We start from the raw sequence: 27,677 nt of genomic DNA, 5'->3' as shown, positions 1-27,677 counted from the left end.
CCAACAGCATGGAGGTTTAGTGGAGGTTGCTGGGAGGCTGGCGAAATCCCAATTAGATATCATGACTTGCAATGATTTAATGGAATTTCTTGGTAGTTCTTTACAAGAGTTAAATTGTCAAACCACTTTACTTGGGAGTATCAGTAAAGGAGGCTTGAGACACAAATATTGATTATTGTCAGCCAATGTGAATTCTTCTGTGACTCAGTCTATTTGAGTAAGAAGGAGAAATTGTATAACAACATTTTTTTTCATAAAAAAGAGGCAGCTGAGACACTGTCTAGAAGTGCAGCTTTCATTATCTATTTCCTTTGCAGCAATTATTTTTCCTTGTTTTGCTCAAAACCATTTCCAATCTGCTGTTATTACTTATCCTAATACCAGAAGAAGTATTGTCAGAGCAATTAGGAGTCCCAAGCCGTTTTGAAGGCTCATTGCATTTGATTTTGTAATGTGTTCCCCAAGAGTTTGCCATCAAGCTACAGTTTACTATCCACTAAAACTCAGTGGGAGAAACGAACTGCGCGGAAAGAAACCTTAGGGCACAGAAAGAATCATGTGGTTCTCTATGCAGTTGTTTGATAAGCTGAAGGTTCTTGAAGATACCAAATATTTAGCACATCATACAAAATCCCATCCTAACTTGCCTGGTGTACTTGTGGGAGATAATCTCAAACAGAGCATTGCTGCCTTACAGATTAATTCTGAGATGAGTGACATAAGAAGTGACAGATGATGTGCCACAGCCTTTTTGTTTCAAAGGGCTGCTGCAGTGCAACCTACACTCTAGTACTATTGCTTTTCAATATGGTTTTCAGCATGGTTTTGCTCACTTGACTAAATCTGTTAGCAGCATCCCATTGTCATCTTTATTTCAATCAATACTACAGAAATGGGCATGGGTTTCAATGCAAGAATCTGCACTGGTACTGAATCATCACAACACTTCTATTCAACTCCTCTCTTCATACCTCCTACTTCTCTGCAATTGGAACTCTTCTGCTCCCGCAGAATTAATCCATCAGCACATAACTCGTTTCAAAGGAGGACCCTGCTTAATTTTCAATTAAACTTCTCACACATCGCAAAGGGAACGGGGCTAAGTCCAGGCGCATCCCCTACCCCGGGTTGCAGCCGCCGGGCAGAGCGGAGCCCGCGCTGCGTCCCCACGGCAACTGCATACACCGTCACCATGGCAACGCGCTGCAACACGCTGCATGGAACACGGGCGGAAAAACGTGCGGTTTTTCCACTTGTAAAAATACTTTAAAATGGCTAAAATGCGGTGTAAAAAAAAAGAAGAAAGAAAAAAAAAAAAGGCAATATTGAAAAACAGAAAAACAGTCGTTTCTGCCAAACAGCACACAAGATGGATGGCCACAGAGATAATGGGGTTTTTTTTCTTCACAGTTTCGTTTGTCAAGGAAATGGCTTCATGATTATCTTTACTTTTAGGACAGGATAAAAATAGGGCACACATCAAATGCATACGTGTAGAAATTACGAGCACAAAAATGTGCACATACGTCAGAGTGAGAGCAGACAGCGTGTCCATAAATACTCCTGTGTGATGTGCTGAGTGTCGTGGCTCTGGTTCAGTCTAAGCAACTGAAAACACTGAATGAAATAAGTGGATTATTTCTTTATATATATTTCTTTATATATATATATATCTTTATATATATTATATACTTCTTTATATATAATGTGTTTCTCTTTTCTGGCTATTTCTGCATGTGTCTGAGTGCATGTATACATGTAGTTATTTCAGTAGTCTATTCTAAAGGGGTTATTGGCTTAAACAACAGTAGAGATATCTTAAAATACGATTAAAATATATAATGGAATATACTCATTTTGCATTTTGCTATCATAGTCACCACAAAGCTATTTCTTGTCTTCATATTCTTGCATGGGTGTTGTTCTTCCCCAACAGATGAAAAAGAGATAAAAAGTCTATCATACAGAGCAGGAGGAAAGGCTCTCACAGGCAGCATGTCAGTAAGGACAAAGGAAGGAGTAGCATGTTTGTCCCTCCTCCAGCAGGGCAGAGGGCATGAGAGTAAAGAGGTCCTGTTGAGCACAACAGAGAGAGATGTCCTTCCACCTTTTGCCACTTGTGTTGTGCATTCTCTTCCTGAGGAGCTGCACCTGCAGCCAGTTTGACAAAGGTGCATTGTCAAGTGTGTGTTAAAGGGATTATGTAGGAAGCTGGTAATGTTAAACTAAAATTATAAGCTATTTAATTCCTAACCTGGCATTGAATTTCCCTATAGCTCAGTGGTTTCAGTGGTCAAACTGCAGAGGGCAGGATCTGAAGGTAGTTTGTAAATGAAAGAAAGAGGCTGTTACACACTGCCATGGCATGGAAGTCTCCAGGCTGACTCTGAGGTGCAGGTGGGACATGGAGTAGTGTCAGGTGTTGCTGTTCATGGTTTGAACCCCAACAGTGCAGCTTGGGGAGTAATGGCAATTTGACTGATCCTCTTTCACCTTACTAAAACTTCTGAATTCTGTTGCTGTATGGAAGGTTTCCCTTTCAAAAGTGACTTATTCTAAAATTTTGGAAAAAAAAGCAATGCAGCCATTTCTGAGACTCATGACCATAAGTAAAGTATCTCAACTCACAACTGTGAAAACATGTTCTGTTTCTACTTTTTCATAACTCAGAAATGTCCTTGATATACTTCAAATACAAGTTATAAACTTCTGAAAACTTCCTGCCCTGCAGATCATAGTTTTCTTCTACATAGCCATTACCATCACTTTACCTTTTAACTTTTTTTTTTTTTTTTTCATCTGTTCTTTGTATTTTCTTCTTCTTGCTAGATAGAATTTGTGTGTTTGGATAGAATTAAAAGGAAAAAAAAAAACATTTTACTGTTGTTTTCAAAATACATGATCCAATTTCCTATTTTTTTAGCTGTAGCACTATATAAATGGGTTTATTGACACCAAACATAGGCTGCAAATAATCAGGAAGGGTTGAAGAGCATTTGGACCTGAAAATACTACTCAGCAAGTGCCACACATAGTTGTAAGCCACGTTTCCTTACCTGGTTTTGCTTGGTTGTGGATCAAAATCAGAGTGGATTTGGGTGAATCAGGTCAATTTAAGGAAGTGCTATTGTTATTCTTCCTATTGTGGTCTTTCTGCATGTTATCAGACCTTGGTCTGAGACTATTGATCTTTGTTTGACATGAATCTCCTTTGTTTCTCCCTGTTCACATTACTGCTTTTTTTATAATAAATGTTCACAACACAGGTAGATGCAAGTTTTTTACCATATAATAGTTATACACATCCGCTGTATACAGTGCTTCCCCATACTGTGCATAAAACGATTGCCACTCCATTAGTGTCAGTAAAAAGAAGACAAAAGTTGTATCTCAAACTGTGGATGTCCTGACATTATGTCAAAATATATTTGGGGTTTCTTAATGCATATGTTCTGAAAACTAAATGGATTTCCAACTCTCATTTTTCTAGACATGTTTGGCTTTCTCATTTATGTTAGATGATGATTGTTATTAAATGCAACAGTTCGTCTTTGTCTGATAGGAGAATCTGAACTGATCCTTTAGGGCAACATCGTATGACTTGACCTCTTAGGACTGGTCCATATAAGTTTCCTCACTATTCCAGCAGAAGGAAGGTCAAAGACCATACTGCATGATTTCAGCAATATTCTGTAAATATTGCAATTCCAAATGCTCAATAAGAAGTAGAAACTGAAGCTTTACCAAAACAAAGAAGCACGCTTCTTGTGTGGGAGTAGTGAAGTGAAGTGTACCAGCAAAGCCACATCCCTCTATGGATTCAGCTACAGCAGTAGCTGTGTTTGTATAGATGGTTACACTCATGAATACTCCACTGTATCTGTACAGAGTTGCCATACATAAGTAAAACAATCCCTGCCCCTAAAACTATAGGCTTGTTCTTGTAGCTATTAACTTCTGAGCACATTTTTGTCTCATGTTACTGAACTGCCATAACAGTGCAATTCCTGTCACATTCAGACTGGAGTCACATTTGACACAGGTATTCAGAAATATTTACACCAGCTTGCAATGTTGTTGTGGTGGATATTTAACCATACTATACACCACCACTTATTAAGAATTGTTACTGTTTAGGTTTTATCTTCACAGGAGGCATATACCACACAGTTGTTACTGAGTACCTGCTTTTGAACTAAGTGATTCATAAGTACTGAAAGCTATTATAGCCAGTGATTTATTTTTTTTTTAATTCAGGTATTTCAGAACCCTAACACACCTGGTAACTTTAGAAATGTTATCAGAGAAGTGCTACAGTTTTAGTTTGATACCGAGTGTCTGTTTTGTACCTTTCTTCACTTTTTCAAACACTAGTGCAGCATTTACGTTTGAAATGCTGGTTTCAAAACTCTACATAGCCTTTTGAAATCTGAATAAGTTCAAGCAATATATATACAGCATGATACGTATTGTGATAACATATGATGTTATCTACATCATAAAGCAGATAACAATATATTACGTGTCTGTGTGTGTGTATGTGTACATATAAATATTATTTTGGTTTGATTCAGTGGGCCCCCATACATCATTCACATACATTCTGTATAAATCACCATAGATTTATACAGAGCTTGTGGGGAGGTCCCTGACTCTGACAGTGGAAGGTTGTGTGTAACTGCAGGGTCTTTCCTTCAGTACTTTGGCAGTTGGATCTGGCTGCCTGACTGTGACAATACAGAGCCAGGAGTTGGTGCTGGTGAAAGGAAGGGAGTGGCTGTTACTGCCTGTGCAGTAGTGTCCCAGGTGAAGCTGTGCCAGAAGCACGGCCTTCTGCTCTACCCTGAGCTCATGTGGATGCACAGCTGCGTCTATAACCTCAGAAAAAGCATTTCTTTGGAGATTCAGGGCATTAATTCTTTCCAGTAGCACCACTTGGCACACAGTAGCATTCATATAGTAAGAAAGCAATTGCTTAGCCCTCTTCGGACTGTAACTTTATCCAGCTCCGAAAATACTATTTTGAGCTTTGTCTCTCCTTTCCCAACTGGACTCAGAATGGAATGTTGTTTTATTTCAGCTAGCAATAAGCTCAGGATGGCTTTTATTTCCTTCTGGGGTTAGTGAGAAAGCCTTACTGTGTCTGCTTAAAACATTTGTTTAAAAAAGATGTTAATTAAAGTTTATCCTCTCTAGTGGGAGCTGTTCAGCTCTGTCCCAGGCAGTCCCGCAGTAGGGACAGGTGTGCCAGCGATTTCACTAATCTAATGCTCTTGGAGAAATTCCAGGGCACAAGCTCATGTTATCTGTTTAAGATGAGCCCCAGAATTTTCTCAGTCTTAAAAGCTATGCAGGCAGCGAGGCTTCAAGTTCAGGATCAAGGACAGCAAGAACTTGCTGGGTACTCAGGTGCTAAAGCATCCCAAGCTGTGCCCTGGCACACTGTCCATATGCTTCCAGATGTCAGTGAGAAAGTCAGATGGAAAGGAGGCAGAGCATGGTAACACCTTAACTGCTACAGAGCCTCCTCTTTTCAGAGTAGCACAGACTGACCTCACCTGCAGTGCTGGCCCCCAGGCTGTTGCTCTCCTGAGAGAAGGATCTGTGATGCTGTACCTCAGTCATTTGTGAAAACTCTGTCTTGTGCAGTGACACAATAGTTCCCAAAGCTAAACCATTGTATTTCACGAGTCTACACAAAAATGTCTCCAAGCACACAGTGTGGATAACCTGGTTTGCAAGAACTCTGTGTTATTTGCAATCTCTAATTCAGCTTACTACAAACTGGACTCAGTTAAGACACTTTAGGGCAAGGTGTATTGATCTTGTGCAACCATTTTCACCCTTTCTGGCTATAAATGCATAGGTCTCCAAATAATGTAGCAGCTGCTAAAATATTTGTGACATCTGTACTTTAAATAAGTATTGTAAACATCTGAGATGGTAGAGTATCTACTTCTTTGGGGTGATTTCTCACATCTTTATAATCCACATGTACGTGAAGGTGGTTCTGTGGTACATAACTGTAACAAGTGCTTTTAAGTGCATTATAAAATCTCACCATGGCAACATCTTTCTGCTCATCATATTTATAGTGAGAAAAAGGAAACAAGGAAAAATAATATTAACCCTGAAATGTTTCTGAAATTTAGAGGTTAAAAGAGTATCATAAGTCAGGATTCTTTTCTTGTAGCTGTCTGTAAAGATAGACAGTAAATATGTTACCTGAGAAATAGTAATTGAAGATAGAAGTAGTAATTGAAGGTAGAAATATAAAGTTTTTAATTTTGATTTCAGCTTTATATGAAACTACCAAATCCCTAGTTTTTGTTTGAGTCGCTGATAGAATATTACTTGATTATAATAGAAGAAAGTTAGAAAAAAAATGGTATGTTTTCTCTGCTCCTCTGACATCTAAACATACTGGGTGTGGTGCAGAAGCCCAGGTATGGTCATAGAAAAAGATAATAGTTTGGAAATTAATCCTCAAGCATCTTCCTGTCACCATGTACTATGACATCATGTAAACTTGGCTCCAAATGGATTGGGAGGTTTCTTGAAGGATCTTTACATGCCTTTAAGGAGTGGCAGTGTTTTCTCTGTTCTCTTGCTACCTCATTTTGGCAGTCTTTTGAAAGCTTGGAAATGCCTGAGTAAATTGGGAGGAATAATTGTGAAAGGGTGCATTAGGGTGCCTACAGAAGCAAACTGCACTCCAAGTGCTCCTCTTGGTATCATCTAGTGGGCTACAGCTGAAGCAACCTACCAGACATCATGATTCAGAATAACATCAGTTATATGTGTTCTTGCATTTTCTCTGTCTTCTCCCTGTAGTCTCCCCAGCCCTGTGTTTCAGGAATACTTTATTCAAGCAGTGTGAAGAAGGAGTGGAAGTTTAATTAAAGGCTCAGCTAAAGCTAAATGCAACTACAGAGTCTCAGGCCATCATTTCTCAGGCAAAAAGTGAAAATGGACAGATTCTGTAGGAATTTATAACCTATGAATTCCTTGCAGCTGTGGGTAAAACTTGGACAGTCTGAATACCTAAACAAACCACCCCACTTTGACTTAGGTCATGGGTGTGGGGTCTAGAGTTTAACCACCTACTTTAGAAATGATTTATTTCCTATTTCACTCTAGTTCATACCCATTCATCTAACTTTTTTAGAACAAGTATTTTGTTTATATTCAGTATAGATAGGGAAGAAACTAAGGGAAATATAAAGAGATTCTGAATTAAACCCAAAAAATCCAACTATTTTTAATCCTTCATGAATTTTTCATTACTACTTCCCACAAAACACCTCCTGCCTTCTCCAAATGTTCTAAAAAGTCCTGCCATTCTTGGTAGATAAAAGCAGGATAAAATAATTGTATTAAGCAAAAATCCTTCTTTGTTTTTCTCTATGTATATACAACATTGTATATACAACTGCTGTTTAGTGACTTTCCATCCAATGTCTTCTACAGTGGGAATAGGTTCTTTAACTGTCAGGAGAGTAAAAGCAACTATGCTCACAGTCTGTGCAGGAACCTGAGCACAGAGAAAACCAGAAAGGGCCCTTTTGCTCATTTACACAGAGAATTACAGCATAGAAAGTTCACACTCAATCACTTCTTCCTGTTACTGTTTCTAAGAGGGGGAATGGTACTGTTACCAAAGCAAGGAAGAGATATTCAATCTATATACTGTGCCCATCAACTTTCTAACCATGGCAACCTGAATTAATTGGAGTAGAGAGGAGCATGAAGGAGAGGCAGTAAGACCTGGGTGGAATTATAGTATTATAGGTATCTCAGGCTGAAAGAAAAAGTCTGAAGTCTAGAAGAGATGGAATTCACTAAATATTAAGTTTATAACTGGTTAAAAAACTTGTAAAATTTGTCTTCCTTTCTTTCACAGATATTTTCCCATATAAAACCAGGTGCTCTCATAGAGCTTACCTTTCAATCATTTTGGTTTCAATAGTTTCCCAGAAGACTTTGCAGAACAAACAGTAAACTTCCCAGACCATCTTTTGAGCCTGTATTGCTACTTTGAACCTAGCAGGTTCCTGATCTATGAACTATTTCAGTATAGTTAAATTTTGATAGTACACACTGTGGCCTACACCTTGGAGCATATTTTATACTGCTTGTACAGACATCCCAAATTTTAGTCTATGAAGTAAGAATAAGATGCTACAGGTACATGCATGTAGGTTGAATCACATGCTGGAGGTGACCAGTCTGAAAGCTGACATGACAGGGAGGCTTCCCACCACACAGGTCACCTGGATCGAAAGGACCACTTATCATATAAGTACTCTGGCTGCTTTGCTGCATTTAAACCTTTCTGCTTCAGGATTAAATGTACAAGATGCAGCCAGTGGTGAGCCAGTCATTTGTGCCCACCATTTAGCTCCTGGCAAAAGAAAGAGGCAGCCAATGTGGCTAGCATGAGATAGGGACCACATTCATTTATTCTGGAAATAATGAGCAATCAAATCAGTTGGTGTGGGGATAATATGTAATGACCTTGATCAGTGATCACAACTGTGTTAGCTGTTTAGCAGAGATGGCCTTACTCAAGGAACATTAAATGTAAAACTACACTCACCTCTAATTCTTAGTTCGGGGCTCTGATACATCAGAAATGAAGCCCTTGCTAAGCAAAGGTTGCCCTTGACTACTAAAACCAGAAGCCTCACCTGCCTAACATCATGCATGGGAAACAGTTGAGTGAGATGTTTTTGTTCGGGTGTCTCGTAGCCTATCGAGAAAGTGCCTATTTTGCCACTCTGGTGCTGAAAGTGATCAGCAAAGCCTAATTGTTTGCTTAAGCAGCCTTTGGAGCAGTGAGAGCTAAGAGAGCTATAAATTGGCAGGGCTGGCCAATGCAGTTGAACAGCAAAAAGACTTTCAAAGAGGCAGTTTTGCTCCCAAGTGCTTATTGTCAGCTTTTTGAGTTAAACAGATTTTAACAACCCAAACAAAAACTCCACAGGGGAGCTTTTTACAAACAGAAAACAAAGGAGCCCTGCTCCAGCTACATCAAAGCTTCCAGTCCTTTGTAACCTCTGGTGGCAGTTTGTTTCATCCCAAGCCCCTAACTCAATGCTAATGTCAGTTTTCCTGCCTACCAATGAACAGTTTTTCTGGAGTTTCCTGATCTAGCTTTTAGCTGACTTCAGAGAAGAAACAGGATTGCTTTAGGCAAAGTTACAACCATCCCCCGTACCATGCCGTGGTTGCCCACGTGAAAGGTGTTTGAGAACACGGTGCTGTCGGGAAGTTTTAAAGCTTTAGGTTTCTCTGGATTTGTTCATGTTGATGCCCTCCTGTTGAGGAGATTTCTCTTACTATACCAGCTGTCTTCTCTTGTGCAGGCTGAGAGAACTGAGAGGCACGTTTGGGCTGGAGAGTCTGAAGATGAGCTGATAATTATTTTTTTTTCTTCTTTCAATTCAGTTTTTATTCCCTAGACCAATGTAAGTAAGGGGTAGTAATAAGAGAATTGAATTTATCTGAAGTTTATGGTCGTGAAATATCAGACACATTTAAGAGAGAACAGTATTACTCTGCATTTAGTATGGGATTTTTAACCTGGTTTTGTTCAGAATATGATGAAATTTAACACTGCAGTCAAAAAGGGGATGTTCTTGTAACTCTGGATAATAACAGAGTAGGATGCAGTCTCATCTGAATAAAAGGCAGAACCATCTCATGATCTCATGGCTGCTCAATTTTGACATGATATGAAAGAGTACACGATGCACTGGTAAATCCACATCTCATAGAAAAAAACACACTGGTTAAAAAAAAAAAAGATATAGACAGGGTGGAGAAATGAAATATATGATTGTATATGAAACATTGTACATACAGTTGAGATCTCAGTTGTACAAAACCAACTGTGAGCTCTGAATCATCGAAGCCCACATTACAGACCATCCAAAAGTTATAACTTTTTTCTTCCAAAATGTGTGCTTACAGCCCAAAAATGTTCCTAAAATTGGAAGAATTAATTTATCAAATCTTTGTTTTACTGTATAAATTTGAGGGGGAGCACTGAAAAGGGAAAAATGACATCTCATCCCAACACAATATATCAAACTCAAATTCACTGGAGTCATTCTGATGCCTATATTATCACGTCAGCTTCCCTGCTCACTTTAGACAAGTAGTCCCATCAGTAAGACATCTACTTCCAAACACATTGTGTTGCCTCCTCCTACTCTGCAGATCCTCTCCTTGCTGCTGGAGTCCAACTCAGCATGGCAGAAATTTACAGCATTGAAGTAGACAGTAAATATGAAGTGACAAACAGCTGTGAGGCAGAGTGCTGTATCTGTCTCAGTGCTGCCCTGTCATGGGAATACATCAGAATATGTCTCTAATATTTCACTGTTATTAACAAAAGCTTTAGAGTTTCTAGTAATTTTGGATATGTAAGATTTTGGCTTTCTATCTTGAAATCCTTAAAACAAGTCATGAATTTCAGAAACCTAAGGGGAAAAAAACTAGGGGTTTCAAAGTGCTTCAGGTTAAGGACAACTAATTATTTTAATCTTAAACCAATACTATTTCTTCCCTGGAATGTTGGTGTGAAAGCATAGAGCTATCCTCCTGCATCAGTCTGCATTTCTGCCCTCAAGGGAGGGAGTTGGTTAAGAATGTGTACCAGGAAGAACTACTGCTACTCCACTGTTTTTGAGATAAGCACTTCCATTTGCTTCTAACCAACAGTTAGACTTTGATGAAGCCTTTCTGTGTTTAACTGAAGTCCTTTCAGGCCAGCAACTGTCTTCAGATTTTGACAGGCTGATAGGAGAAGGTGAAGAGATCCTGTAGCATCCCTAAGCCAGGGAAAAAGGGGATCAGCTGAGCAGGGGGAAAGATAAGTAAGGAAGAAGCTTGTAGGTAAATGACACAGTGAGATTTGAAAATACAGGAAACCGAACAGAATCAATCTGAATTGAGTGAAGGATGGGAGAAAGAAATACAGAAAACCTATTTCAGAGAATCCTCATTAGGGCAAATAACTAGGCCCCTAACTAAGCCCTGGCCTCAAGTTAGTAAGGGAACAGGATGTGGAAAATTACTGGACATTACATGCAAAATTGCTGAGCATGATGGGTATGACTGTCAAAAAATTACTAAAGTTACCATACAGGATGGCTGAGTTTCACAGGTGGCTAAGGGGGAGTTTGTGAGAAATGGAACAGAAGGCCCAGCTTCACAGATAACTGGGGAGATGTTCTTGGAGACCTCTGGGGGAGTCACATCTTGCAAGGCATCAAGGTAACTGCATCACTGAGACCTCAAAAGGTTACCTTGTTAATGGTATCACAATTGGCAAATCTGAGATGGATGTAGCAAAACTGGGAGCAATGGGAAAAGCAACACTTTGGTGGGTGCTGTGAAGGAGACTATGATAGAGGAAGTGGGTGGTGAAAAGGCAGGAAATAAAAAAGGGGTATTAAGGCACACAAACCATGGGATGGGTGCAGTCTAGGCTTTCTGCACTTGACTGCCATAGCTGGAGCAAGGCAATAAACCAAACCCACTCCTCTCACTGTATCACAAGAGCAGAATTTATTTCTGCACCAGTGGTAGTGAGTCAAGCAGCATGTTTTCCTGGGGTGCTGTGGGACAGCCCCCCAAGATCAGTTGGCCATCTCAGTACCACCCTGACAGTGCCCAGTCCAGGCTTGCCAGCATGGACAGCTGCCCATTACTCCCTAGCAACAACCTGACTGACCAATCTAAACAGTACATCTGCATTCAACCTTCAAAATCACCATCAACTTAAAAAAAAAACAAATCACTAAAATCTGTTGACAGCAACAAAATGTTTTTGCAAAGTTGATTTTTATGATTTTTTTGCATAAAAAGTGTGAACATTTGGAATTCTTTCCCAAAGATAGAATTTTGCTCTTACTGCCCACAGGATATGTAGTTTTTTATCAAAAATAAAAATAATTTAACTATTCATTAAAACATGCAACAAGGCCCCACAAAAGAAAATCGTTTCACTTGACGTTAAAAGACATCTGTGGGGCTTGAAAGAAACTGGGTTTTTTTTTATGGTTCACTAAATCTACTCTTCTCTAGGTGTCTTACTTTCAAGGTCTTTTCAGAAAATACTTTGGTGCCTTTAATTAACTGAGCAGCTGTGAAGTCCTCATCCTTTTCTTAATACTTTTTTCTCATCTCTGTACCTCTTGTTTTCTTAAGTCAAATGAATGATTGCGTAATCCTGAATTGTGGCACAGACTTAAAAATATCACCTAGGATCAGCCTGCTTTTCATTGTGTCTGTGTAGGCTGAAGAATCTTGCTTTTGACATTGTATGTAAAAGATTTATTTCTGTCATCAACTGGAGCATGCCACATATACAGATTTCTCTTGAAGCCTCCATGGATGATTGCATTTTTAACAGTATCTCAGACTGTGAAGTATTTGACACATCAACCTATTGTCTTTAATGAAAAAAAAATTGTTATACTGCCATGTTAAAACGTGGAGGTTCAGATTCCAGCTGCCTCTGAGCATTTCTTTTTCCCTCATAAATAATCTGGTCAAATTAATTATTTGCTTCCTGGGAGAGGGCAGAGGAGAACAAGCACAAATGCAAACATATTCATTTTTTCTGCTACATCAAGCCCTCCCTAATTATGTGAAAACTGGCAGTTGTCACAATTCAGAGTATTAGTTTTCAGTGCATAAATGACATAAAAGTGTAAACTTCCTATGGTGGTGATTGCAAGGTCTCACAGCAAGGATGCAGTTAGTCATGCAGCCTTTTCCAGGCACAAGAAGTAATTCATACAAGATTCTACCCAGGGTTGCTGGCAGAGGGGCAAGTGGCAATGTTCATGGGGGACTGATGAAGCAGAGAGCTGGAGTACTGCCAGGCTGCCTGAGGAGCCATGCTATGTGTTTTCCTGATATCCTAAAATTAAATAGAAGCAATGGAACTTCAGTCCCGCTCCCATCCCTACCATTGCCTACCCCTCCAGTGCATCTGGCAGAAATCTGACTGCCTTTCTGTAAGCTCATTTCTAAAATTTTGCTCTCAGCATTGCTGGGCAATAATTTTGATTTTTTAGAGGAATTTTAAATATTACTGAATATTCCTCTAGGTTATGTGTTAATGGGTTTTTTTGTTTGTTTTTTGTGTAGGTTTGTTTAGTTTTTGGGGTTGGGTTTTTTTTTTTGCAATAAAGAATTAGTTGCTTTGGATTCTTGCTTGGAGAATTTAGGTCTGGTTCAGAGTTTCACTGTATATCATTTGTGTTTCAAATAGTTCTGCTTCAGGGTATTGTCCCAGTCTTCTTTTTTGTGCTGGAATAGCAGATGAGGAAAAAGAGGTGGGTGTGTTAGATTCAGGATACCTGTAAACCTTCATGTGCCTTTTACTCAGTAGTGCAGTGTTTGTAAAAGCAGGTGAAGTGTAGTGCAGCTGGAAAAGAAGTAGCACCAGTGTTGCTAGGGAGGTATTTGAAGGACTTTCTCTGTACTATTGTTCTGGGCAGCCATAACAAAACATTGAGTTCAAAACATGGGAAGTGCAGAGAGGGAATTACCAAAAGAACAGACACAAGAAGTCTGTTCTGTGAGAGGCAGTTTAAACAGTTTTACTTCACTTGGCTCAACAAAAGGCTACCAGGAGATACAATTGCTCTTGGAAAGTATGTCAGCAAAACCTCACAGAAGAGGACGGGACATTCACAAAACCAGGTGATTGCATGACAGCAGATAAATAAGAAGCAGATTTCTAGCTAGTAGAGAAGTTAGGTTGTGGAACAACTTCACAGTAGTGTCTGACAGAAAGGATTTTAGATGAGCTTAAGAACCACTGAAGGTCCAGCAGCACGTCAGCACTGACCCATTCCGTTTGTTTCTGTGCCAGCTTGCTGTAAAACCACCTTGACTCCATGTTTTTAATCACACCAAGTTTTTTATTGAATGGCTTGTATTCTCAGTTTCAAAGTTCATTAATTCTAAATCTCTTTGAAGCGAATAGGAGAAAAGTTTCTCAGTTTGCTGCCTGAATAGCAAGTATTAGATTAGAAATGCAAGACCCATCTTTTAGGAGGAAGAAAATATTTGGCCCTGGAGAATCTGATTTTTTTTGAAAGATAACAAGGGAGAGTGTTCATGTTTTAATTTTCTAGTTTTCACTTATAGGCAACCTTTAAATCTTTGAAAATACATGTGACAATGCTGCAGTGGTTGCAGTACTGTAATTCTATAGAAAATGTGTTCCCTTATGTTAACCAAATACGTATTTTTCCTGAAATATAAGTGTTTTCCATTATCTTGTTTTCGCAGTAATCAATATATTCACATAACGTAAGCTCTGAGTGAAATGCATTATTAGAGACCATTTAAGATAGGTATTTCACTTCAGAGAAAAACACAGACAATTAACTATATAACAAGTTCAGTATTGTGTCTGAGAAATTTGTTATTTCTAAGGAAACCTCTTCTTATAGTACCAGAGCCACTCCTGTATTTTCATTAATGAAAAACCTCTGAGTGTTAATAATGAAATCATATTAATAAAATAAGAGTCACAAAGTAAAGAAAAACTAAAGGGCTGTGAAAAACAACAAAACCTTGTGATGTCACCACCTTTTCTGCTGAGGTATCAAATACACCATCATGTCTACATGTGGAAACACTTCAAAGTTTGCAAAAGCATCATTTAAAAATTGGTAAATGACAAAATTTAAGATTTTCTATGTCTACTGTATTCTTCATGCATATGCATTCCATAATCTCTCAGCACTTTTTCCATAGGACCCTTGGCTTTTTAAGAGCCTCACAGAAAGCTGTTCAGCATCTTCTGATACACTTTTTATGCTGTGTGTGGCACCAGACTTATTTGTTTCTCACTGTTCAAACCGTCTCAGATGAGAAATAGTTTCTGCATAGACTTTTCTGTCTCATTTATCACTACTGTCTCTTGAGGGCTTCACAATGACTAATTAATTTAACTTCACAAACTCTTGCAAGATAAAGGCTGGCATTTAATTGAGACAGAGAAATGAAGGTCAAAAGTATCTTCTACCTTGGAGGGGTGCTTTACTGAGGTGCTCTGAACATGGTGTTTAGAACTATAAAACCCTTTATGTTCAAATTACAAATCATTATTCATCTCAGCTGCAATAAACAGTGTTCAGCATTTCTGTCAATCAAGACCTAAGCTCAGCACAGACAACTGGAAGATAAGAAATTAATGGCTATGAAAAACTTGGTTTAAGTGTCTTGCTTGATGAGAGGAGGATAGGAAACCTTTGACAGATACAGAGCTATAATGTTATTTTCTGAGGCAGCATTTAACATTCAGGACACGTTTTATTTTCCAGCAACTCGTCTGCATCATTTTCCAAGATCACCACCTCCAAATTCAAGAATGGTCCATTTCTGTGAGCATAAAATCAAGCAAAGGCAGCACAACACCTGCATGGATCAACAAGGAGTTCCTGATTAAATTCAACCATAGCAGAATCGCATGAAAGTTATGGAAACAGAGACAGGTAACCCAGGAGGGAAAAAAAAAACACTGGCCAAGTTTGCAGGGATGAGATTTGGAAAGCCAAAAAGCCCACCTAGACTTGATTCTGATGAGCACTGTGAAGGGCAACCAGAAAAGTTTCCACAGGTACAGCAGCATGGAAGGAAAACGAGAGAAAACGTGGGCCCACTGCTGAACATGGGGCCCTCAGTTTTTACAGGTAAGACCATCCTTTGGAAAAGCCAGGACCCTGCGACCACTGGGAAAGTCTGGAGCAAGAAAAACACCTGTGGTGGAAGAGGATCACATTGGGGAGCATTTAAACAAACTGGACATGCACAAGTCCATGGGATCTTACAGGCTGTGCTTGTGAGTGCCAAGGTAGTGGCTGATGTCATTGCAAAGCTGATATCTACTGTCCTTAAAAGACCGTGGTGATCAGGAGAGGTTCCCAAACCCTGGAAGAAAGGAAATGTCACTTCTCTCTTCAAGAAGGAGCATCTAAGGAACTACAGGGTAGTTAGCTTCACCACCATCCATGGAAAGGTAACGGAGCAAGTCCTTCTGGAAACCACTTCCAAGGCTTGCCCTGGGTTTCCTGCCCCCAGAAACTTTATTTCTCCCTTATCCAGTTCTGTTCTATCTATGTCAGCTCACTTTTCCAGACTCCAGTTTAAACTCATCTGTCATTCACTTTAATGCAAACCTCCCTGGTTGGTGTACTACCTTCCACCATCCTCCTTTTCTGAGCTGTCTTTCCCCTTCCCAGTAACTTCTTCCAAAAAGTTTCTCTCGTTGGTTTCCCAATGTTCTCCATCCTCACTGCTACTTCCTATGCCTGTCTCCCACCTAATTGCTGAGCTAGACTAAATGTTCTTTTAAAGGATGAACTGCTTTGTCTGAAACTTTGTCCAGCTAAATATAACTCCAGACATATCCCACTGATGTCAGTGCATAGTTCCTAGAGGTCATTATTTGGAGCTCACCTCTGTAACTATGAAGCTGCATTAACACTCCAGTTGTGGGAAGAAAATTAATTACCAACCAAAATAATACAAATTAGTCCATTAAAATTTTTAGAGAATGTTCGGGAAAGCAATGAATGAATTCAAGAAAAATCAAAAAGCCATAATTAGATTTTGAAAAGAAGACAATAAATTTCTAGTTGAAATTATTTCCATGGTAGTATTCACATGTATAAACATATATTGCATAAAAGATAAATGCTTTGTTAGTGGCAAAAGAAGATTTTTAGGAAGTTGTTCAATGTCTGGCAAGGATGAAGTCAACGGAAGGGTATTTTTAACCAGAGGATAAATCTTGTCTGAAAGCTTTATAAAGGAACCTTATAAATTTAGACCAAAACCCTGGATTTATTTTGAATACTCTAGACCTCACTTTGGCCTCTGATCACAGGAAAACTGATGTAAATCTGGAATACCTTCTCTGAAACCAACCAAGGTTTTCAGAATTTATGCTTCTAAATCCAAGAGAAGAATTTAACCCAGGGGCCCAAAGCCAGATTTACTGAGCAAGAGACATTTGGTCTGGCTGCAGGGAGGAGAGACTGTGGCAGCTGGCCAGCTTTTCTCCCCTAGAAGTGATGTGAGACTTAGGCAATAGATCCCCTTGGGCATCAGACATCACAGGAAATAGCCAGACTGGCTTCTGAATGGGAACTATTAGAGAGCACCAGCCAGCATCACTTTCAGAAGACTCAGGGGAGATGGCCAGCACCTGAAAGTCCCTTACTGGTTGTTGGCCTCTTCTTCAGGGCTGCTGTAACTTGTGCTCATTCCTCATTCTTTTTGTAATATAATATAATTTAATTTATGACCACAAAAAGTGCAACAAGAAAGGGAAAAGATGAAAAATATTATGCTAAATACATCCAGCCGTATACTTGAAAATGTAAACATCAAACTATTCCCTAGGTATGTAATTACAGACAGCTTCAAAGAGGGAAAGGCACATTTTTAGCAAATACACCGTATTTTGTATATGCTGCTTTTGCCTGCAGGAAAGTCTGGTTTTCTGCAGGAGCACAGCAAACTGCTTTTAAAGGGATCATCAACCAGAGTTTATGGCTGATCACTTGGAGCTCCCATGAGACATGCAGAGGCATGACATGGAAAAGAAAATAAAAATACAAAAGCAAGTGTTGCCCATCTCCAGCATGCTTCCCTTTCCCTTCCAAGACCCTGAAGGATGGCATACGAAGCCCCACACCAGGATGGTGGGTAACTGTGGGAGCCATCCTCTGACACGTTCCCCCTTTCTAGCTCTGTGAAGTTAGTACTGGAAAAAAACATTAGGAGGAAATAATGCTCCTAGTCCATGCTGTCAGTATCATTTAGGGAGCTAGAAAGGATGTGCTGAAAGGCTGATGTAACAGCACCAACCCTTAACAAATGCCCCTAGCAGGCTCCCATCCCACTCCTCTCTTCTGGGAACTGCACTGGGCTTCTCTAAATGTCTTCTCCTTCAGCCTCTGCTCTGAACCAGGTCCCTAAGTCCTGTCTCTGGAGAGAGGCACACACTTAAGCCCTGCCCCTGGGAACCCCCAGGGTTCCCATGCATTTGGATTACTCTGCTCCTGTGAAGCCCTGCAAGTGCTGGAGTGGCCTCTCTCCATGGAAGATCCAGTGTTTGCAGCATGAAGTCTCCTTTCAAGCCCTTGACTGATTGTCTCCTTCTAATGGCCTTAATCTTCTCCTGTTGGAAGGGAAAGGCAGTCGGTATGGAGGGCTGTAATGACTTCATCAGTCTGCAAAACCTGTAGCTTATCATTATAAGCAGACCTGGTCTGGTTATTAGAGCTCGGGGAGAGGAAAAGTAAACAGGAGGGCAATGGCTGGTTTATTGTCCTAATTTCCTGCCTTGTGCATTTCCCTGCTTCAGCTGTTCCACGTGAGAATCATCTAAAAAGATCCCACAATAACTATTCAGGCAATTATTTTTATCATTGTTTTATTTTCTACAACATTTTTCACCTCAAAAGCCTAAAAAAATCAATAGCAAGTAAGAGCTGAAATATTTGACTTGTGTGCTCTTTCTTAACAGTGTTCCCTTTCTGAAACACGTTTGAGGGGAAGAGCTGCTCCTTCTTCTGTTGGTATTCTTTGTACTAACTAAAAAGATACCTTGGCCAAAAGATGCTGAAGGGTAGATCTAATAGATTCTTTGTGGGTGGAAGGAATATTTTTATAGTTCCAATTTACAAAGTAAGAGATTTCTTATTTAACTTTTTAAAACTTTTTGTTTAGATAAATGGAAAAAAAGCTGGAATGCCAGTAAGGATACAAAAAAATAATCTGGTAGCATAAGCATGAGCTGAGACCAATTCAAGTAAGACCTGAAGTAAGAATCCTTCAGTCATTTTACTTTAAAAGGTTTTAATTTAGTAAGAGGATTTTGACAAGAATCAAATGTATAATGTAGCACTTCTCTCTTTTGAATATTTGTTTCCATTAAATGACCTTCATTTTTTTCCATTAATTGTGGGAACAGTATAGCAACATCAACATTTTACATTTCTGAGAAGGGAATCAGATTATTTTTTTTATTACCCCAAGAACTTAGGTGTACCAAGGACCTAAGAGTATGTTTTGCTAGCAGATAAAATTAGTAATTACAAATAAACTGCTGGGCTTGAAGGTAGAAAAGTGTAGAGCTGCTACTCTACCTTATGTTATTACTTTATCTGAGAGTGTTGTTATATGACAGACTTCAGCCCAAGCCATATAAAAAATTCATCTTGCTGAAATACAGATTTAAAAAAAACAGCATAAATTAATGTAAATCTATATATGTAATAAGTGGCTAGAATGTCTGCTCTGTTTCACAGGTGCTTTGTCATGTAAAGAAATACAACAACACAGAAAAATGAGAATGCTACAGTAGCACTAACATAGATTTCTTCATTTAGATGCCTGTGATTTTTATGTAATATTTGCTAGGTAGCAACTTTTGTGTTGGGGGATCAGTTTATTATTGCCCAGTACCTGAATGGCTGATACTCGTCAGATGATTCATGACTTGGAAAATACAGTCTTGTTCTTTCTTTATGCCATAGAAGGTTTGCTAGCTAGAGTCCCTTCTATGAAAATTTATTGAAGAAATATTTCAAAGCCATTTTTCTGCTTCTCAGGTTTTTCAGCCTTTCTTTATGCTGATGAATGAAGCCTTAACTCCTCTCCTGGATTCAAAGGCCACTGTAGTGACTGCAATGGCTCCCTTTGGCTCCAGCCAGCCCCAGGCAAGGGCCCACACACTTCACGTTGAGCTGGGGATGCAGAAACCCTTTTGCTGCAAATGCAGCTTGGGGGATGCAACTCATACCCAGACACTTCCTTGCATTCACTTAGGAAGTGTACAGGATCTACTTCCTTAATGCCTTATCAATTCTCCTATCTGCTCTATCTTGCAGAATAGTGGAGGAAGAATCATGTTCTAAGCGTGGGGGGTGAGAAGCAGCAGAGCTGTGCCAGGGCTGCAAGTGCTCCTGGCTGTTTCTCAAAGACCCAAGCTAGGCAAGGATTGGGTTACTTGACCCTGTCTTTTTGTATGTCCTGCAGATAAAACAAAAAAAATTCTTTACCAAACTATAGATTAACACCAAACTGTAGGTTAAGAGTAAGAAAAAAGTGATCCATGTGACTAAAACATGAGCTGATCCTGTCCATACTCCTTTCACTCCTGCTTTCCATTTTATTGCATTTAATTAATAGCACTCCCTAGCACTAAACGAATCTACAAGGGATAAGGTATATACACTTATCATTATGCTAAAGAGGGAAAACACCATAGTAGCAAAAGGGGTAAGTGATTCTGTTGCTTGTGTTTTTGAAAACAAGTCTTATGTAATGCAGTGCATGAACTGCCTTTTAGAACAGCCCAAGTCTCCTGCTCTAATTCTCCTTTTCTGAGGAGCTCAATTTAAGACAGTTTTCAAGAAAGGGCTGCTGTCAGAAAGACTTGGTCTTCAGTTAGACTAACATGGAAACATATCTGGTTATTCCTACAAAAAAAAAAAAAAAAAGTCCTTTGTACCAGTTAAATTTTAATTACAACAACAAAGGAACTAACATTAAATACATTTTCCAATCTTGTTTTTCTTCTTAAGTGGAAAAAATACGATAAATATTTAAAATACAACACATTCCTACAGATATCAGTCTATAGATTTTGTAAAACTCTGAGCAAGTTATAAAGTAGTTACACCTATATATACTCTAATTTAGTCATGTATGTTTTTAATGTAAGTTCTCAGTTTCCAAATCTTCCCACTACTTAGAGTGGGGGTTTGGACTCCACGCTGTTGGCAGCATGTTCCTTCTATAAAGACTCTAAAGGTCAGATAAAACATTCCAAACACCTGGGAAACTAATTTACTTCTACACTGAAGATTTGATGCAGTCTGGAGTATACTACTGCTAAAATAGGGAGAGTGCTTATAGTTCCTTTAAAGTCTAGTTCTTATTTTTATTCTGTTGCTACTTAATGTCTCTTAATATTTAAAATTTATTTGTTCTAATTTTAAAGCTTCATATGTTTCTAGTACATGGACATGTTCTAGATCTGTTATATGGCTTTCTGTTTCTAATTATAGTGGTATGGGAAAAATACACATATTGGTAAAGGACAGAGAACTGTTATGAATTAAAACTGGATCAAAAATTCAAAACCTCAAAAGTCAGTATCTTTTGCTTGATAAAACACAAAACAGAAAAGCAGTTATTAAACTAATAATCACATGCAAATACAAAAGTCTGATTCCTGGAGCTAGGAAAAGCAATGAACACATGGTCAATGGCATTACTTTTTTTGGCAGCTGGGGGATTGATTTCTATCCATCAATCAAAGTGGTGAAAGCTGAGCCAAAGAATCTGTGAGCATTATTCTTCCTAAAATTCTATACTGTAATCTGCTAACTCCAAAGTATGCTCCAAAGTTGTGTATTTTAATATGTATTCTTCAGTAGTCAAGCTGTAGGATTAACTTTATTTTCCAATACTAATTTTCATTTTTCTTTAATTGTGAGACATATAATCAGCAGATGTCTTCATGTCATCTCTTTTTTCCCATCTCACTGAAGCAGTAAATTAATTCAAAGAGGTGTAATGTAGAATTTTCCAAATTCTGTTATTTTTTTCTCAACTGTGAAGCTACTTTAAGTAAAACAAAGGAGTTCTTGACAAAAGAGGCTTTGTATTTTTACTAAAAGGCAAATGCTGGGGATGACTTTCTTTGGAATTAGATGCTTAAGGATACTTCATTGGATAAATGTGCTTCTCCAAACAAATGCAATGAGACATCCTGTGTATATTACCATCAGCTGTGAACAGCATTCTTTGCACTAGTTTTGATTAATATGCCATTGAATCCTGGTAAGATTAATGAACTGTGAAGGATATGTGCATGCTGTCTTCTTGTTTCCAAGAAAGAGTGTGAAGCATTTGAATAATCATAATATTTAGATGGTCTGTTTTGTTAGCATCTGATCGACAGTTTTGGCCTTTAAAAAACCTGTGGCTTTTTTGTTTGCTTGCTTGTTTTATACCTGTTTTTGGAGCATGCAGGTTTTAGGCAGTAGTTTTGTTGGCCAAGAGCAACTACAAGCTATTATTTCAACCAGCACTGAAAGCTTATGCCAGATGAGCTGATTAGCTTTGCATTAGCTACCAGGTAATGGCAGGAGGTTTTGGAGGTGCTTTGAAAAGACAGATCTATTGTAATATGATTCCTCTGAGAGTTTCTATTAAACAGCAGTGAAACAGAAGAGTAAAAGTTTAAAAAAAAAATCTAAAGTTGAAAAGAAGTAAAGAAAAAAGATCTGGATGTAGCTGTAGTTTTTCTATTACAAATAATAAATAAAAGTTTAATGGCTATCAATGAATTGTAATTCTGATACAATTTCTAGGTTTCTTTTCCATCCATAAATTTTAGCTGAAATATTTTTTGCCCTTGAAATCATCCACAATGCCATCTCCAGTAATAACAGTTGACACTACCAGTGTTTACCACAGAGAATTAAATACGCTCAGGGCCTAGGGAATGCTTCTGACAATAGTTTCTAATGCTTGTGACAGAATGTTATATCCCTATCAATTTTTAAGTTGTGCAAATGCTGATGTGCTATTGGTTAGGAACAATTAATACGAATATTTTTAAAGTGATAAGCAGTTGTAGGGGTTTTTTGTTTGCTTTATTTAAATCCTCTCTGTTGCTTTCTCATTTGCTATACTACCTTAATCTCTCTGTGTAGTCATACTTTACATTCTGAAGTATTTAGCTATAGGAGACTGAAGAATGACTAGGAGCCTTGTAACTGTAATGATGCTTCTATGATCAGTTGTATAAGATTGACCGATTAAGCAAAAATTGTTAATTTCTGCAATAATTATTATTTTTTCTACAAGAGCTGACCAGGCACTGTAAGCTTAGTTGTCACTAGAAAAGTTTTGGTATTTTAAAAAACAATACCCAGCTCTTTCCCAAAGAGAAAAGTTAGATGTGTTTATAAAGATCCTTCCCCAGAAATCAGCAAGATATGACCAGTAGCATATATACTCAGTATATAATCAGTAGCATACAAATTTTGAAAGTCTGAGGAAACACCTGTGATTTGTCTTGAATTATCTTGGACATTTAACAGTGAACTCCAAGCTTAGCTCTCCATAGTGGTATCAAAGTCCTCAGAGCAGATCCTTTGATCAATCAAAAAGCTGAAAGAAGGAGCAAATCTGTTTGAAAGCTGGGCTTTATCATGCTTTAAAGAGCATGGGACTTCCTTTCCTAGGATACTCTGACACTTAAAATTGCTAACTTTGTGAAAATCCTGATGTTAAAGAGATCAGAGTTGTCAAATTACAAATGTCTTTGCTTTGCACAGTTTCAGGTGAGTTTGCCAGGACAGGTTTAAGCCTTTTTCCCCTCAGGCTGGTGGAATACCTGGACCATTTTTTGCTGTCATCTTCAACATATTTAGCAAAATAACATATCTGTCACTTAGTCATAGGTATGAGCAGTAGCTGATGTTTTACAGGTAGATAGAACCTGGAGAATTATTGCACTTGACACAAACCTGCCACATTCAAATTTTCACTTGGTTGTTCTATGCTAATATATTCTTAATTGTCACATCAATTCATCAGTGAAAGTTTGGCACCTAGAAAAGCAAGGGCAAAACTCCTGCTGTCGTTAGCAAAGTTGGGTTTTCAGGCAAAATGGGTAGAAATCCAGAAAGGGCAATGCTGATGCACTTGAGGACTGTTCAGGAAAAGCAAATGTCTGTGTGTAAAAAATCATCTGCTTTTTCTCCTATGTCTGGCCCATAGTATGTTCTATTTCAGCTGTGAATCACCAAACATTCTTTGTGACATTTATATGGTATAGTTACAAATAACTCTTAACACTTGCATGTAAAACAGAAGGTGATTTATGAAGTGCTGCTCAATCTGACAGCTGTTACTCCAGCAAAACTAGATTAGATTACTTGCAAGTTGATTTTAATCATAGACAGGTCTACACTAAAATACTGTAGTCACCTTTTTGTACTGGGACTGCAAAGTAATGGTAAATAACAATGTTAGTATGAGACATGTTTGTCTTTGTTAAAGAGAGTTACCACATCAGTAACTTATTTTCTAGTATCAAATTTTCCTCTGGCTCTTTTTAGCAGCTTTATAATCAAGTGAATCCACTTACAGCATTGGTGAGACTTCTATTCAAAATGTATTGAATATTCAGAAAAATCCATTTAAAATATGATTAAACAAGTCCAGCCTTCATAAAGAGATTATTTACCCATCAGTCTAGGACCAGTAACTCTACTCAAGTACTTTTCCCAGCAGGTTTTCTTTTAGGAAAAACTGCCATCACTAACAAAAACAGTTCTGAATTTCTCCCTCAACTGCTTCTTTTGTGATACAGTGCATCACGTGTATGGAGTCAAACAACGAAATGCATCAAAACCATGTAATTCAATACTATAGAACCCAAAATATGGAACTGTCCACAGATCTTGTTTTATGGATTAAGGTGAATAGGAAGAACTTGGCTATCTGCTGGGCTTCCCAACATCAAGAAGACAACTTGCAATAGTACCACTTCAGACTCTTATGCAAATCCCATAAAGTCCCTTACATCACACAAGTTATTCAGAATATGGATGTTACACAATACAGATCATAGCTCTGACCATGCGTAGTTACAGTTGTGAGACTAAGTTTTGAACAGTCTTTGAATTTTGATCCTTACTTACAGTAAATATTGAAACCTTTGTAGCAGTCAGAAAGTTATTTTGCTCTTTCATGGATATGTAATTGTAATAAAGTATCATAAAAGTAGGTACATCAAAAATAATAATGAAAGACAACTTCAGTATATGCACTGTAATATCCTGCACTTTGCATTTCCTAAAATAGGTCCCTGAGAGAATCTCTGGTTTGGTTTTAACCTTGATGGAAAGGTCTTCACTTGTCTGAGGTGACGAAATGCATCTCCATCGAGTTTGATGGATTTGCTTTTGAGTCCATAGATGAGAGTATTCTTGTGTCTTTTAAATCAACTTGAGCCTTCTCCTCAAAGCAAAATTATTATTATTTCTCATATTGAGAAAATTTTAAATAATTGATCCTTAGAAAGATGGAGATTTTTGAGCCTTTTTCATATCAAGTGTTTGCTAAGTCTAGGAACTTTACAGAATTGAATACTGACATGCTAAACCACCCTTATTTTCATATTTGTTTGCAGGACCTATGTCTGAATCTTGTTTTTGGTACTGGAACATTTCTTCTTATCTGAAAAGCTTAATACAGGAGTCCTGGAAACTGTATTGTTCTTGTGACTATGAGCTTCCCCTCACAAGGAATATGTTTCTTTACAGCTCATCATTTCTTTGGAAACTTGTCTGACACCAGTCTCTTTACAAGAGGAAACAGGATTTGTCTGTCTTTCAGCAGAGAAACGGCTGAGGTAAGATCTCTTTTATTTCATAAGTGGAAGACTGGAGGAGTCTCTCTTAGCTGAAGAATTCTCCTATAGGTCTACATTTAACAAAGTATTTCAAACAAATGGGTAACATGAAGTGTTTGATTCAGGCTATTGGAATCAAAGGAATTATGAAAGCCTTTTAAATGCTGCAAACGTGCATCTGCTTTATAAAATCTGTGCCTTAAGCATCATTTTATTCTAATATTTCACTGGTTTTGGTAAAAGCATTCGATTGTCTTCTTCAAATAACCAGAAAAGTGGAAGGCCTCTCTATATAAGTGGGAATTACAAACTGAGAAACAGGTGTATCAGAAGATAGTAAATCTTTGTAAAACCCTTTAGCTGATTTACATCTTTTCTCTGGGAGCAGATGCATTTAGTTTTATGAGGCACAATTCTAGCTGCTTGGTATGAAGGTTAAGACTGCTTTTGCTAAGCAGGGTTATTATTGGTTTATACTATGACAATAAATACATGAAAAAGAGCAAGATTCATTCATAAAAGAAGTGGAAATTACAAGAGGTCAAATCACCTACATCATGTTTTATTTTTATTTGTTTCATTTTAAGGGGATGTTGTAAAAATAAAATACTAAAAAGGTGCAACATTGTATTTCTGGAGGGAAAAAAAAAAAAAAAAAAAAAAAGAGAAAAGGAATGTGTGTGTCTGTGTGTGAGCTTGCTGTAGTAGACAGGGGCTTATGGAGTACACAGTTTCTTGACAGGAGTTGATTCATATCTAGCCAGTTCACTTCACCAGTGGGAAACTCCATCTAACTATGCCTTGAGACATGGATGGTTGGCACTTTCAGGCCTAGTTGCTGTATCTTTTCCTAAGTAATTCCTTCCTTCTTTACATGGTAACTCAGAGATGTATTTCACTTAAAAATTGCATCTGTTGGTAGATAGATAATGGCAACTATTCTTTGGCTTTTTTTGTGGCTTTTTTTTTTTTTTTTTAGTGCTGTCATAAGACCTATCTTGGCCCAAGTCAGTTAGACCTAAAATTTACTGCCTTCCTTTCTTTCAGCAAATTGAACTCAGAATTTGGAACTAACCTTGGTATTCGGTATTTCCAAGTAATTGATAAGAGAGTATCAAAATCCCTTCTCTTGGCAATCAAGAAACACGGAGGCAACTATTGTCTGTTTAAAGACATACCAATAATGGACTGTTAACTCTTAATTACTGTGACAAGGTCATTAGAGTCTGAAAGAAACCATATACTGCCTCTGCTTTGCTTTCTTCACAATTTTCAATATTACTTCAAGTTTGTAATGTTCTATATATTTCTTTGAGAAACCTCTACATCTCTTTGAAAAAAAAAGATCTTTAAATGCGATAAGACCTTGAGCTGCTTGCAAACCTAATGCAGTATTGAATTATCTCTTTTGTCTCCTTTTTGCTGATTGGAAAGAATTATTTGTCCCTGAACGTCAAGGACAGTTCTGCAAAATTGGCTGAACAAATGAACCAATAACCTCAACCTTTATGCTTATCCTCAGTATAAGAAAAGAATACAGACAAAAATAGCTCTGTGTGTGTGTATACAGAGACAGGGAGAGAGAGGAAAAAAAAAGCTTTTAATTTTTTTTTTTTTTGCTTGAAAATTGTTAAATTGCTAATTAATTCTCAAAGAGAAAACCCAAAAATGTTGCCTTGAAAAGAAAATAAAAGCAACTAAAATGCCAAACTCTAGGCATAAAATCTCAGTGTTCTGGAGGCTGGATGGCTGACCTTCAGAGACCAGGATGCAGTGAATGGATGTGAGGAGGGAAAGGACTGGAGCAGGCTGAAGGAGGCATTCTCAGTTCTGTGGTCACGTCTCTGTGATTCATCATGATTGCCAGCCTCAGAGGGCACTGGAAGCCACACAGTGCTCTGGTGCTGGTAATCTACTGGCATCAGACTGGGAGATGTGCTGTCCTTGAGTCTGATTGGCCCAGAATTAATGGATGCCTTGAGAGCCACAGAACTTGCACGCAAAATTATTAAGAGATTAAAATTAACTTGGGATAATTTTAGGCTATTGTAGTTCTACTTTGTTGGTTGTATTCTGCTTAGACCAACTTTCTGCTCGACTGTAGCAGTAAACTAAAGGCAGTGGTTGTCTCAGCCACAGCATCAGCACACACTTGTCCAGCCTGTTCACCCTAACCTAACCCTAATCCTGT

At 38.3% G+C, this 27,677-nt stretch overlaps 1 protein-coding gene and 1 long non-coding RNA gene across 3 annotated transcripts in view; one reads left to right on the top strand and one right to left on the bottom strand.

Annotated features, from left to right (window-relative positions):
• The window catches only part of LOC139803986 (uncharacterized), a 187,137-nt gene extending 161,643 nt beyond the window's left edge, over window positions 1-25,494 (top strand). Inside the window, exons 4-5 of the long non-coding RNA XR_011729241.1 lie at window positions 15,360-16,054; window positions 25,398-25,494. This is a non-coding gene — a long non-coding RNA (uncharacterized lncRNA). The remainder of the gene's footprint in view (window positions 1-15,359; window positions 16,055-25,397) is intronic.
• The window catches only part of SHISA9 (shisa family member 9), a 164,377-nt gene that overhangs the window by 98,246 nt on the left and 38,454 nt on the right, over window positions 1-27,677 (bottom strand). The gene's annotated exons all lie outside the window — the stretch shown is intronic.

The sequence above is a fragment of the Heliangelus exortis genome, chromosome 17 (assembly GCF_036169615.1).
Source record: "Heliangelus exortis chromosome 17, bHelExo1.hap1, whole genome shotgun sequence".
NCBI classification, from domain to species: Eukaryota; Metazoa; Chordata; class Aves; order Apodiformes; family Trochilidae; genus Heliangelus; species Heliangelus exortis.
This window is presented reverse-complemented; position numbering and strand designations above follow the sequence as displayed.